The 12950-nt window shown below is 41.7% G+C and overlaps 1 long non-coding RNA gene across 1 annotated transcript in view; it reads right to left on the bottom strand.

The window, feature by feature from the left end:
* LOC310706055 overlaps window positions 1–12950 on the bottom strand; it is a 542773-nt gene that overhangs the window by 128559 nt on the left and 401264 nt on the right. The window lies entirely within an intron of this gene.

Genomic DNA, 12950 nt, shown 5'->3' with positions numbered 1-12950 from the left:
GCCCCCACAGCTCCAGACTCCCTCTGGCCCAAAACCAGATCCCAGAAGCCAAAATATCCCTGCATAGGGGGATCTATCCAACTTCCCATCTCCAAACCAGACGAGACTCCATCTCTCCAAATCTGACTTTCTCCAGATTCAGTCATCACAAACAACAGCTTATGTTCCTGCAAGGCCGCGGTTCTCTCCACTTGTATTATTTGAGGTTCAACAGCAACCTCCTCCTTTGTCTTCTGCACAACTTGCCCTGTCAAAGCAGATTCCTGGGTCGGTTCCTGAGTAGTATCTATATAGGTATTCACTGTTTGCCCAAAATTATTAACTGCAACAGTCATCAAATCCATCTTCTCATGTAGCTGTTCCAGTAAAGCACTTGTCTTGCAAAAAGCAAGCACTAAGGCTTCTTCTGGGCACATTCTTGTTCAAGGTCAATGTCTGGTTCTCACGATCTTTAATCTCTACAGCTGTAGAATTCCCCACCTCGACTCCAGCAACAGTTTCACAAGCTCCCTCTAGGGAAAACACTTTATATTTGTATCCGTTTTTTTGAAAGCAGATCCAGCAACAAAATTACTTTCGTTTTTCAGATATTTTGTTCCTTTTAAATGCAAAAGGAAACATTGGAATCAATATGTTTCTCTTTTTTAACTATCTGTCAAAAAACGTTTTATTCACAATGAACTTTCCCAAAACGTCTGTCTCTGACACCCCGTTCCCAGGTTCAAGACGGTGGAAATTTATCTTTCTTTACTCTCTCTCCTGCAGGCTTGAACAATGTAAAATTCCCCTCCTCTTCTCCTGCTTCCAAGGGGGGTTTAATAGTTCTAGCCGATGGAAATTTAGTCCTTTACAGGAGACTTTTCAGACTTTAGCTTGCAATGTCTTTGCTTCAATCTATTTACAAAAGCGGAAGGCAGACTTCCTGTTTAGAGCCTTCCCGCTTCGGTGCCAAATTAATATGTTTCATAGTCCAATTTTCCGTTCTACTCACGGGTAGTTGTTTAAAGTCCAATTGTCCACAGGAAAAAGTCAGCGCTCTCCGGCAACAGCAATGTGGCTTCACTCCGTGAAAAGAGCAGTCGATTCGAAGCACTGCGCTGCTCACCCCACGTCGCTCTGGATCCCCGAAACCAGGTTTCCCCGCGAGTAGGGGAGGCGCAAAAGGTGCCAGCCGAATCCCACGTCCACAGGCTTCTCCTGCCTGTGGTTTTTAGTGGGTCTCCACCTCGCCGTGGCGGTCCAGACCCTAATTTCCACGAAGCGGATTCCTCCCGGTCAGAGGAAATCTGCCATTGCTGGAGGCGCTAACCCGGAAGTCCTTTCTGCCATGAGAAACTACCCTTCCCCATATGAACCAAAACCATAGGATCCACTTTACAAAAAAGAGAGGTGAGTTCTATGTACATAATTGAACGGATTGGTGTAATCATGAGCCATATTCCCAGACTCTGCAGCAGGGATAAAAAATGCACTGGGATTTACCTTGGCTTCATTCCAAACTATAGATCTGTTTTATACACAGATGTGGTTTTACTGTATAACTCCTATGTCTTCCCACCCTGCAAAAAATCCAGTGTGTTGTAGCTTGGTGAGGGTGCTAAGAATTTTTGGATACTTTTGCATAAGTACAATTTTCTCATTTCATGGGGAAAGTATGATTAAATGGTGAGGGACTTATTTCTCATTGAATATTTCCCATTGTGAGTAGGGGAAGGTGACATACAGGAGAAAAATGCTTTTCCTAAACCTCCTTTTTATCATCTATCCAACAGTCATGCTTGTCTCCTGATCAGCTGCTGCCAGCTGCCATATTTGCTGGTTGTCTTCTTCCTGGAAATGTGATCCGAGGCAAAGAAAGAATACACGAGACCTATTTTGCTATTTGTAAAGGTAAAGGTACCCCTGACCATTACATCCAATCACGGACAACTCTGGGGTTGTGGCGCTCATTTCGCTTTATTGGCCAAGGGAGCCAGCGTACAGCTTCCGGGTCATGTGGCCAGCATGACTAAGCTGCTTGTGGTGAACCAGAGCAGTGCACAGAAATGCCGTTTACCTTCCTGCCAGAGTGGTACCTATTTATCTACTTGCACTTAGATGTGCTTTCAAACTGTTAGGTGGGCAGGAGCTGGGACCGAGCAATGAGAGCTCACCCTGTCGTGGGGATTCAAACCGCCAACCTTCCAATTGGCAAGCCCTAGGCTCTGTGGTTTAACCCAAAGCGCCACCCGCTGAAGGTTGTACAAACCTTCAATTAAAACACCAAGGTTGGTGATGGAATAGTAAAAGGAATGCCGTGCTGGGGACAGAGCTAGAATCCTGGCTCCACTCCCTGCTGCTGCTATGCATGAGGGCACTATATGCATGAAGTGGGCCCAAGTGATGGCACTTCAGCTGTAGACATTTCTGGTTGAAGCCACTTATCCTTTATTCACACAAACATGGAGATGGCCATCCTTGACATCACTGCACCTGTTCATTGTTATTGTTTTGAGGCAATACTGGTTTCATATAAACTTTATTTCTTGTGTACTATATTATTGTATGCTACAATATAGTACTCTGGGATATTTCTAATAAAAATGACTTAGAAATAAATACATAAAGCTGCATAACTGATCATATTCGGTCATAGGATAGAATCACAAAGCCCATTGAGATCATAGGGCATTGTTCTTAGGTCAGTATTGCCCTTACTCTGAAAGTTCCTGTTCAACTCTCCTCAAAAACCAAGAAAAACAGAGGGACAGTTTGGTGATTTCTTAAAGTTTTCCTGACAAGTGCTGAAACTTAATCATTGATTTAGCTCTATAACTCAATAAATTTAAATCTGCTGTAGATACTGTATGATGTCAAATGACCAGTAACCTTTTAGTCGCCTCTTAGAAGCATCAGCTGCTATCCCAACCCTGTTTGCTCAGAAGTCAGCTCTGATTACTCCATGAGACCTACAATGGAATTGGGGAGGCAGTGGGGAAGTGGGTGAGAAATGAGAGGACAATAATACTTTTCCCCCCCTTGACTGTTATAAGCAGCTGCTGCCAGCAATTAAATGCTCAAGATGGCATATAATTATCACTGGGCTTGAAAAACCTTCCATTCCTACAAACATACCTGGGACGAAGACTCACTGAGCAGAGTAGGACTTGCTTTTGAATAAACACTCATAGGATTGCTCTGTAAACTGGAGAACAAAACCTAACTTTTACAAGATTTCATGAACTCCTGCGAAGAGATTGTGCATGCATTTTCAGAAGTCTGTTTCTCCCTACTTGCATTTTATTTAAGTTGTTCATAAATGCCAGAGAGATGTATTGGGTGTATTAAAAAGAGTTGTAGCTGCAGTTCCAGTGTTGCACTTTCTTTTTTTTATAAAATTTTTATTGGTTTTACAAAATTTTTAAAACAATACAAACATATAAAAAGACATACAAATACGTATAATTTCATAACCTTTTTTCATAAACCTTGTTTCTCGGACTCCCCCATACTTCCCCTTTCTGCATCCCAATGTCCAAAGTTTTTTTAGCAACTTCTAAATATTTCTGTCAAGCCTCTGTCCTCTTAATCTTTCCTTCAGTCTGGTCTTATATCACTGTGACCCTTTCTTTCTCAAAACCTCGACATTCTAACATTCATCGAGTTTACAGTAGTCCTTAAGATAAATTTTAAATTTCTTCCATTCTTCTTCCGCCGTCTCCTTCCCCTGGTCGTGGATTCTGCCAGTCATCTCAGCCAATGTCATATAGTCCATCACTTTCATCTGCCATTCTTCCAAAGTGGGTAAATCTTGTGTCTTCCAATACTTTGCGATGAGTATTCTTGCTGCTGTCGTAGCATACATAAATAAAATTCTATCTTTCTTTAACACCAATTGGCCGACAATGCCAATTATCTGAAATGGTGTTCCTTATAGCTTGTAAACAATCGTTGTGTGGGATGTTGGTATACAGAGATTCCACGTCCATAGTAGCTAGTATAGTATTGTTGGGAAGATTATTTAAAGATTGTATTTTCCTCAGAAAATCTGTGGTGTCACGTACATAGCTGGGAGCACTGATGGCATATGGTTTCAGAACAGAGTCCATATAACCGGAGACACCCACTGTAATAGTGCCAATACCTGAAATGATGGGGCGTCCTGGATTTCCTGGTTTGTGTATTTTAGGTAGAAGATAGAAAGTTCCTGGTCGAGGTTCTGTTGGTGTGTTGGTGAGGATCTGTTCTTGGATGTGTGGGGGTATAGAATCATAGAATCATAGAATCATAGAATCATAGAGTTGGAAGAGACCACAAGGGCCATCGAGTCCAACCCCCTGCCTAGCAGGAAACACCATCAGAGCACTCCTGACATATGGTTGTCAAGCCTCTGCTTAAAGACCTCCAAAGAAGGAGACTCCACCACACTCCTTGGCAGCAAATTCCACTGCCGAACAGCTCTTACTGTCAGGAAGTTCTTCCTAATGTTTAGGTGGAATCTTCTTTCTTGTAGTTTGGATCCATTGCTCCGTGTCCGCTTCTCTGGAGCAGCAGAAAACAACCTTTCTCCCTCCTCTATGTGACATCCTTTTATATATTTGAACATTGCTATCATATCACCCCTTAACCTCCTCTTCTCCAGGCTAAACATGCCCAGCTCCCTTAGCCGTTCCTCATAAGGCATCGTTTCCAGGCCTTTGACCATTTTGGTTGCCCTCCTCTGGACACGTTCCAGTTTGTCAGTGTCCTTCTTGAATTGTGGTGCCCAGAACTGGACACAGTACTCCAGGTGAGGTCTGACCAGAGCAGAATACAGTGGCACTATTACTTCCCTTGATCTAGATGCTATACTCCTATTGATGCAGCCCAGAATTGCATTGGCTTTTTTAGCTGCCGCGTCACACTGTTGGCTCATGTCAAGTTTGTGGTCAACCAAGCCTCCTAGATCCTTTTCACATGTACTGCTCTCAAGCCAGGTGTCCCCCATCTTGTATTTGTGCCTCTCATTTTTTTTGCCCAAGTGCAACAAATATCCGGGTAATTGAAGTCCCCCATTACTACTATCTCCCTTCCTTTTGCATGCTTGGCCATCTGTTCCAGGAAGGCATCATCTATGTCCTCCGTTTGGCTTGGGGATCTATAGTAAACTCCCACAATGAGGTCACTGTTATTCTTCTCTCCCTTAATTTTGACCCAAATGCTCTCACTTTGGCTTTGAGGTTCTAAATCTTGGATCTCTTCACAGGTATACACATCCCTGACATATAACGCCACTCCTCCTCCTTTCTTGTCTGGTCTGTTTCTCTGAAATAGATTGTATCCCCCCATTATTACATTCCAATCCAATCGTGGGACTTATCCCACCAGGTTTCAGTGATGCCTATTATGTCATATTTAGTTTGCTGTACCAAGAGCTCAAGCTCATCTTGTTTATTTCCCATGCTTTGTGCATTAGTGTACAGACATTGAAGTCCATTAATCATTCCCCCGTGTCTCTTATTTAAGGATTTTTTCCTCCCACCACTAGGTCCGCGTGCTGTTTGCTCCATTTGGTCTATGACATTTGGATGATCATCCTCATCAATTGATAGACTCCTACCTTCAGGAGCACTGTCTCCCTCCCACACATTAGTCAGTTTAAAGCCCTCCTGATGAGGTTTCTGAGATTTTTGGCAAAAACATTTCTCCCAACCGTTGTTTGGGGCCTGGTGGGCTCTATAAAGGACTGCTGCTGCTGGGCAGAGAGGTCTCCATTTTGTTTTTTGTTTAAATTGCTGTTACTTTTTACCTATCTTGTTTTAAACTGTGGTATTAATGATGTATTCTTAGTTTTAGATTTTGATTTATGTGGAAATTGTTTTCCATTTAGTTTTGGTGTTTTTTTATGTGGTTTATTTATTGTTTTTAACTTTTGTAATTATGTAAATCTTGTCATGTAAGCCACCTTGAGCAGTGTTTTTAACTGTGGAAAGGTGGCATACAAATAACAAAAATGAAATGAAAAATGAAATCTTTCCAGTTTTCTGTCAGGAGGGAATCTTTAGTGTTCTACATGGCCAGAGCTGTTGAGTGCAATGTGTAGCCAGGCTCCTAGAAAGTGCAACACTGGACGACAATTGGCCGGTTATATGGACTCTGTTCTGAAACCATATGCCATCAGTGCTCCCAGCTATGTACGTGACACCACAGATTTTCTGAGGAAAATACAATCTTTAAATAATCTTCCCAACAATACTATACTAGCTACTATGGACGTGGAATCTCTGTATACCAACATCCCACACAACGATGGTTTACAAGCTATAAGGAACACCATTTCAGATAATTGGCATTGTCGGCCAATTGGTGTTAAAGAAAGATAGAATTTTCTTTATGTATGCTACGACAGCAGCAAGAATACTCATCGCAAAGTACTGGAAGACACAAGATTTACCCACTTTGGAAGAATGGCAGATGAAAGTGATGGACTATATGACATTGGCTGAGATGACTGGCAGAATCCGCGACCAGGGGAAGGAGACGGCGGAAGAAGAATGGAAGAAATTTAAAATTTATCTTAAGGACTACTATAAACTTGATGAATGTTAGAATGTCGAGGTTTTGAGAAAGAAAGGGTTACAGTGATATAAGACCAGACTGAAGGAAAGATTAAGAGTCCGCGACCAGGGGAAGGAGACGGCGGAAGAAGAATGGAAGAAATTTAACACCATTTCAGATAAAACCACAGCGGACCTTGCCACCAAACTCTGCCAATTTGTCCTTACCCACAACAACTTCAAATTCAGTGATGACCTGTTCCTTCAGATCAGCGGCACAGCAATGGGCACCCGCATGGCCCCACAGTGTGCCAACATCTTCATGGCAGATTTTGAACAACGTTTCCTAAACTCCTACCCACTCAAACCTCTCTTGTACCTGCGATACATTGACAATATTTTTATCATCTGGACACATGGTCAACAGACCCTGGACATCTTTCACCAGAAATTCAATGATTTTCACCCCACAATCAACCTTACAATGAATCAATCTATGCAAGAAATACATTTTTTGGACACTACTATAAAAATACAGGATGGGCGCATAGACACCACCTTATACCGTAAACCAACTGACTGACAAACATATCTACATGCCTCTAGCTACCATCCCAAACATACCAAACAGTCCATTGTATATAGCCAGGCACTACGTTACAGCCGCATCGGCTCCAATTCTACAGACAGAGACTCTCACCTAAGAGATCTACAGCAAACCTTTTCAGAACTAAAATACCCAGCAGATGAAGTTAGACAACAGATCAACAGAGCCAGACTGATACCCAGAGAGAACTTGCTGCAAGACAGACCCAAAAAAGAAAATAACAGAACACCTCTAGTCATCACATACAGCTCCCAAGTTAAAACAGTACAACGCATCATCAGAGATCTACAACCTCTCCTGGACAATGACAGTTCTCTTTCTCAAGCTCTGGGAGGAAGACCTTTCATTGCCTACAGACAGCCACCCAACCTTAAACAACTCCTAACCCACAATAATACTACAACCAGACTTAACACGGACACTGGCACCAGAGCCTGCAATAAACCCAGATGCCAACTTTGCTGCCACATACACCCGGACAACACCATTACTGGCCCCAACAACATCACACATACCATCTCGGGACTATTTAATTGCTCATCGTCTAACATTGTGTATGCCATCAAATGCCAACAGTGTCCTTCAGCTCTCTATATTGGACAAACAGGCCAAACCTTACACCAAAGAATAAACGGACATAAATCTGACATCAAGAATCACAAAACAGAGAAACCAGTAGGAGAACACTTCAATCTCCCAGGACATTCTATACAAGATCTCAAAGTAGCTGTTTTACTACAAAGGAATTTCAGAAATAGACTGGAAAGAGAAGCTGCTGAATTGCAACTCATTACCAAACTTAAAACCATGGAGAGACCTGGTCTGAACAGAGACATTGGATTCTTATCTCATTATACATGACTAAGCCATTTCTCACCTTCTCACCCCTTGCCTTTTCCTGTAAGACCTATTACAGTCGTTAAGAGTCGTCTACAGGCTCATCTCAGCTATCTGCCAATCTCCCATTCCCACCACCCTTCTGAGTAATACCCCTCCCCACCTTCTCACTATATAGAAGGATCTGGCAACTTCTGTTTCAGTGTATCTGAAGAAGTGTGCATGCACACGAAAGCTCATACCAAGAACTTAGTTGGTCTTTAAGGTGCTACTGGAAGGAATTTTTTTATTTATACTCATCTTCGTACCCTTATTACAGTTATCCACAAAGTATTCCGTCAACTTCTTTTGTGCATCTTGTAAAAAATTTTGGTCGTCAAAGAGATAATCATTCATTCTCCATCTAAATGTTCCTTCTTGAAAGCCTTTCATCTCCAGTTTAGTCGGACTGTGATCTGAAATTACTCTTGGTTGAATTTCAATTTGGAGGATTCTTGGAGTCAGTTCATTAGAAATCCATATTTGAGCGATTCTAGACATTGACTGATTTGGTTCTGAGTAGAATGTAAACTGTTTCTCAAGTGGATGTCTTAGTCTCCAAATATTGATCAAGTTGCAATTTTTTGACATTTCAAAGAAAATTTTGGGTGGTTTACCTTCTTTCGTCCCTTTATCTCTCAGTCTATCCATTTCTGTTGAAACCACCCCATTCATATCTCTCATCACAATTATCTTTTGGTCCATGTATTCAAACAGTTTTCCTTCAAAGTTTTTATAGAAATCAGTCTTATTTCCGTTAGGTGCATAGATCCCGACAATTATTAATTTTTCGCCTTGCCAATTTATCTGAACAGCGATGATTCTTCCTTCTTCATCCTTAAAAAATTGCTGGGCTTCAATTTTACTTTTAATATACAAGACCACTCCTCTTTTCTTTTCTTTGTCAGAAGATATAAATTCATTCCCAAGTCTTTTGTTAATCAAAATTTTTCTATGTCTTCTTGCCACATGTGTCTCTTGTAGACAGATAATGTCCAATTTTTTCTTTTTTAAATATTGTTCCACTTTGTTCCGTTTTTTCTTTTCATTCATCCCATTAATATTCCAATTCCATATTCTTAGCGCCATGGTGTTTCCTAATTAAAAATTTATAAATTACTTTACTATAATCTGTCTACTTCTTCTTCTTCTTCTTCTTCGTCTGTCTTTTCTCCATTTTTCTCTTTTTCATCTACATCCGTCTCACCTGTGGCTCCAATTCCTCCTACTGCACCTGTCGCCGCTTCTTCTTCTGTTGTCAATTCCTTGTATTTTCTCTGAAACTTGCCTATCTCCTCTGGTCTGGTCAGCCTGTGCCTCTTACTTTTGTAAACAAAGGAGATCCCTTCAGGATATGTCCATTTGAATTCAATGTTATTCTTCTTGAGAATTTGCACCAGGGGCTTATATGGGTCTCTTCGCTTTAACAGTCTGATTGGGATGTCCTTAAAGATGATTATGTAACTTCCGTCTATGCATAATCTTTTTTCCCTGTTTTTCTGAAGTATCAAATTTCTCATTTCTCTTTCCTTAAAGGTTATGAGACAATCCCCAGGAAATTTCCTTGATTTAGTCGTTCTCACTCTCATCCTAAAAGCATTTTGTACTGTATTTGCCACTTCTTCAATTTGTAATTCCAACCATTGTGCTAATTCTGTTATTAATTTTTGTCTACAGATAGGTAGCCGTGTTGGTCTGCCATAGTCAAAATAAAAAAATTCCTTCCAGTAGCACCTTAAAGACCAACTAAGTTAGTTCTTGGTATGAGCTTTCGTGTGCATGCACACTTTGGTATCTGAAGAAGTGTGCATGCACACGAAAGCTCATACCAAGAACTAACTTAGTTGGTCTTTAAGGTGCTACTGGAAGGAATTTTTTTTATTTTAATTTTTGTCTGATATTCTCACCCTGACTCTCTAGTACGGCTCTCAGCCTTAAATTCACTTCCCGCTGTCAAAGTTCATTCATGGAAATCGCATCCCACATTTCTTCCTGTGACCTGTTTGTTTCTGATAGCCCCACCTTAAGCTTCTCATCTTCCCGTTTCAGTTCCTTCATTTCCAGTCTTGTCCTCTTCATTCCTTCCTCCAACGCATGCGTTCTCTTAGACACCTCTTTAATTTGTACCTTCAATTCATTAACTGTCTCATCATTTTTTTTATCCATTTTTCCAATCCTCATATCTACTTGTTCTAATTTTGATTCTAAGTTCTTTTCACTTTGCCTAATATCTGCAGACATTTTTAATATTTCTGTTTTGAAGTCTGATTCTTGCTTTGACCCCTTTCTCTCTGCTGGGGTTCCCACTTCACCTCCTTTCTTTGGTTGATGAGACATTTCCCCAAATATATCAACATTTCTACAATTGGAAAGGTAACCACTCACCCCCTTTTATCGATATCTTCAGAAAAGCATAAATCAAAAAGACATAAATCACTTTCGCAAAAGACACAACGGAAGTACCAATATAGTTCAATATAATTCAATATTAATGAATTTCCGTTGTCTTCAGCCCAATCTTCGGCCCAAACAGGGCCTTATTGCTTCAGAATATAGCACTCTAGGAGAGACCCAAATGTACTCCGTCTTCTTACCACCAATTAGGCTAATCTTTCAAAGCACCCCTGTGAATGTGTCGTAATTCAAAATCCAATTATAATCCTTCCAAAAAATAATCCAGGTTAGTTCCACTATCTCAAATCTTAGAATGATAGAATCATAGAGTTGGAAGTGACCACAAGGGCCATCGAGTCCAACCCCCTGCAAAGCAGGAAACACCATCAGAGCACTTCTGACATATGGTTGTCAAGCCTCTGCTTAAAGACCTCCAAAGAAGGAGACTCCACCACAATCCTTCGCAGCAAATTCCACTGTCGAACAGCTCTTACTGTCAGGAAGTTCTTCCTAATGTTTAGGTGGAATCTTCTTTCTTGCAGTTTGGATCCATTGCTCCGTGTCTGCTTCACTGGAGCAGCAGAAAACAACCTTTCTCCCTCCTCTATGTGACATCCTTTTATATATTTGAACATGGCTATCATATCACCCCTTAACCTCCTCTTCTCCAGGCTAAACATGCCCATCTCCCTTAACCGTTCCTCATAAGGCATCGTTTCCAGGCCTTTGACCATTTTGGTTGCCCTCCTCTGGACACGTTCCAGTTTGTCAGTGTCCTTCTTGAACTGTGGTGCCCAGAACTGGACACAGTACTCCAGGTGAGGTCTGACCAGAGCAGAATACAGTGGCACTATTACTTCCCTTGATCTAGATGCTATACTCCTATTGATGCAGCCCAGAATTGCATTGGCTTTTTTAGCTGCCGCGTCACACTGTTGGCTCATGTCATGTTTGTGGTCAACGAAGACTCCTAGATTCTTTTCACGTGTTCTGCTCTCAAGCCAGGTGTCACCCATCTTGTATTTGTGCCTCTCATTTTTTTTGCCCAAGTGCAATACTTTACATTTCTCCCTGTTAAAATTCATCTTGTTTGTTTTGGCCCAGTTCTCTAATCTGTCAAGGTCGTTTTGAAGTGTGATCCTGTCCTCTGGGGTGTTAGCCACCCCACCCCCACCCCCCCCAGTTTGGTGTCATCTGCAAATTTGATCAGGATGCCCTTGAGTCCATCATCCAAGTCGTTGATAAAGATGTTGAATAAGACCGGGCCCAAGACAGAACCCTGTGGCACCCCACTAGTCACTCTTCTCCAGGATGAAGAGGAACCATTGATGAGAACCCTTTGGGTTCGGTCAGTCAGCCAGTTACAAATCCACTGAGTGGTAGCATAGTCAAGACCGCATTTTACCAGCTTCTTTACAAGAATATCATGGGGCACCTTGTCAAATGCCTTGCTGAAATCAAGGTAGGCTACATCCACTGCGTTCCCTTCATCTACCAGGCTTGTAATTCTGTCAAAAAACAAGATCAGGTTAGTCTGAAATGACTTACTTTCCAGAAATCCATGCTGACTATTGGTGATCACAGCATTCCTTTCTAGGTGCGCACAGACTGTTTGCTTAATGATCTGCTCCAGAATCTTCCCTGCTATTGATGTCAGACTGACTGGGCGGTAATTATTTGGGTCATCTCTTTTCCCCTTTTTGAAAATAGGGACAACATTTGCCCTCCTCCAGTCTGCCGGGACTTCGCCTGTTCTCCAGGAATTCTCAAAGATGACTGTCAGTGGTTCTGAGATCACATCTGCCAGTTCTTTTAATACTCTTGGATGCAGTTCATCTGGCCCTGGAGACTTGAATACATCTAAACTAGCCAAGTATTCTTGTACTATCTCCTTAGTTATTCTGGGCTGTGTTTCCTTTGCTGAATCATTTGCTCCAAATTCTTCAGGTCGGGCATTGTTTTCTTTATCGGAGAAGACTGAGGCAAAGAAGGCATTGAGGAGTTCAGCCCTTTCTGTGTCCCCTGTTTGCATTTCACCATCTTCTCCTCTGAGTGACCCCACTGTTTCTTTGTTCTTCCTTTTGCTATGAACATACCCATAAAAGCCTTTTTTGTTGCTTTTAACCTCTCTAGCAAGCCTGGGTTCATTCTGTGCTTTAGCTTTTCTGACTTTGTGTCTACACGTGCTGGCTATTTGTTTGAATTCCTCTTTGGTGGTTTCCCCCCTTTTCCATTTTTTGTACCCATCCTTTTTTTAATCTTAACTCAGTTAAAAGTTCTTTAGATGGCCACCCTGGCTTCTTTAGGCACCTTCCATGTTTCCATCTCATTGGTATTGCCTGACGTTGTGCTTTTACTATCTCCCTCTTAACAAACTCCCAGCCATCATGAACTCCCTTTCCTTTTAGTATTCCTGTCCATGGGATCTCACCCAGCACTTCCCTAAGTTTTATGAAGTCGGCTTTCTAATAGTCAAGTAATTGAGTCCTAGTATGCTTGGCTGCTCCTTTCCGCTGTATAGTAAACTTCAGAAGAGCATGATCACTCGTGCCTAATGA

The sequence above is a fragment of the Podarcis liolepis genome, assembly GCF_965112155.1.
Source record: "Podarcis liolepis genome assembly, chromosome: 4".
NCBI lineage: Eukaryota > Metazoa > Chordata > Lepidosauria > Squamata > Lacertidae > Podarcis > Podarcis liolepis.
Note: the sequence above shows the minus strand (reverse complement) of the source record. Positions and strands in the feature narration are given on the sequence as shown.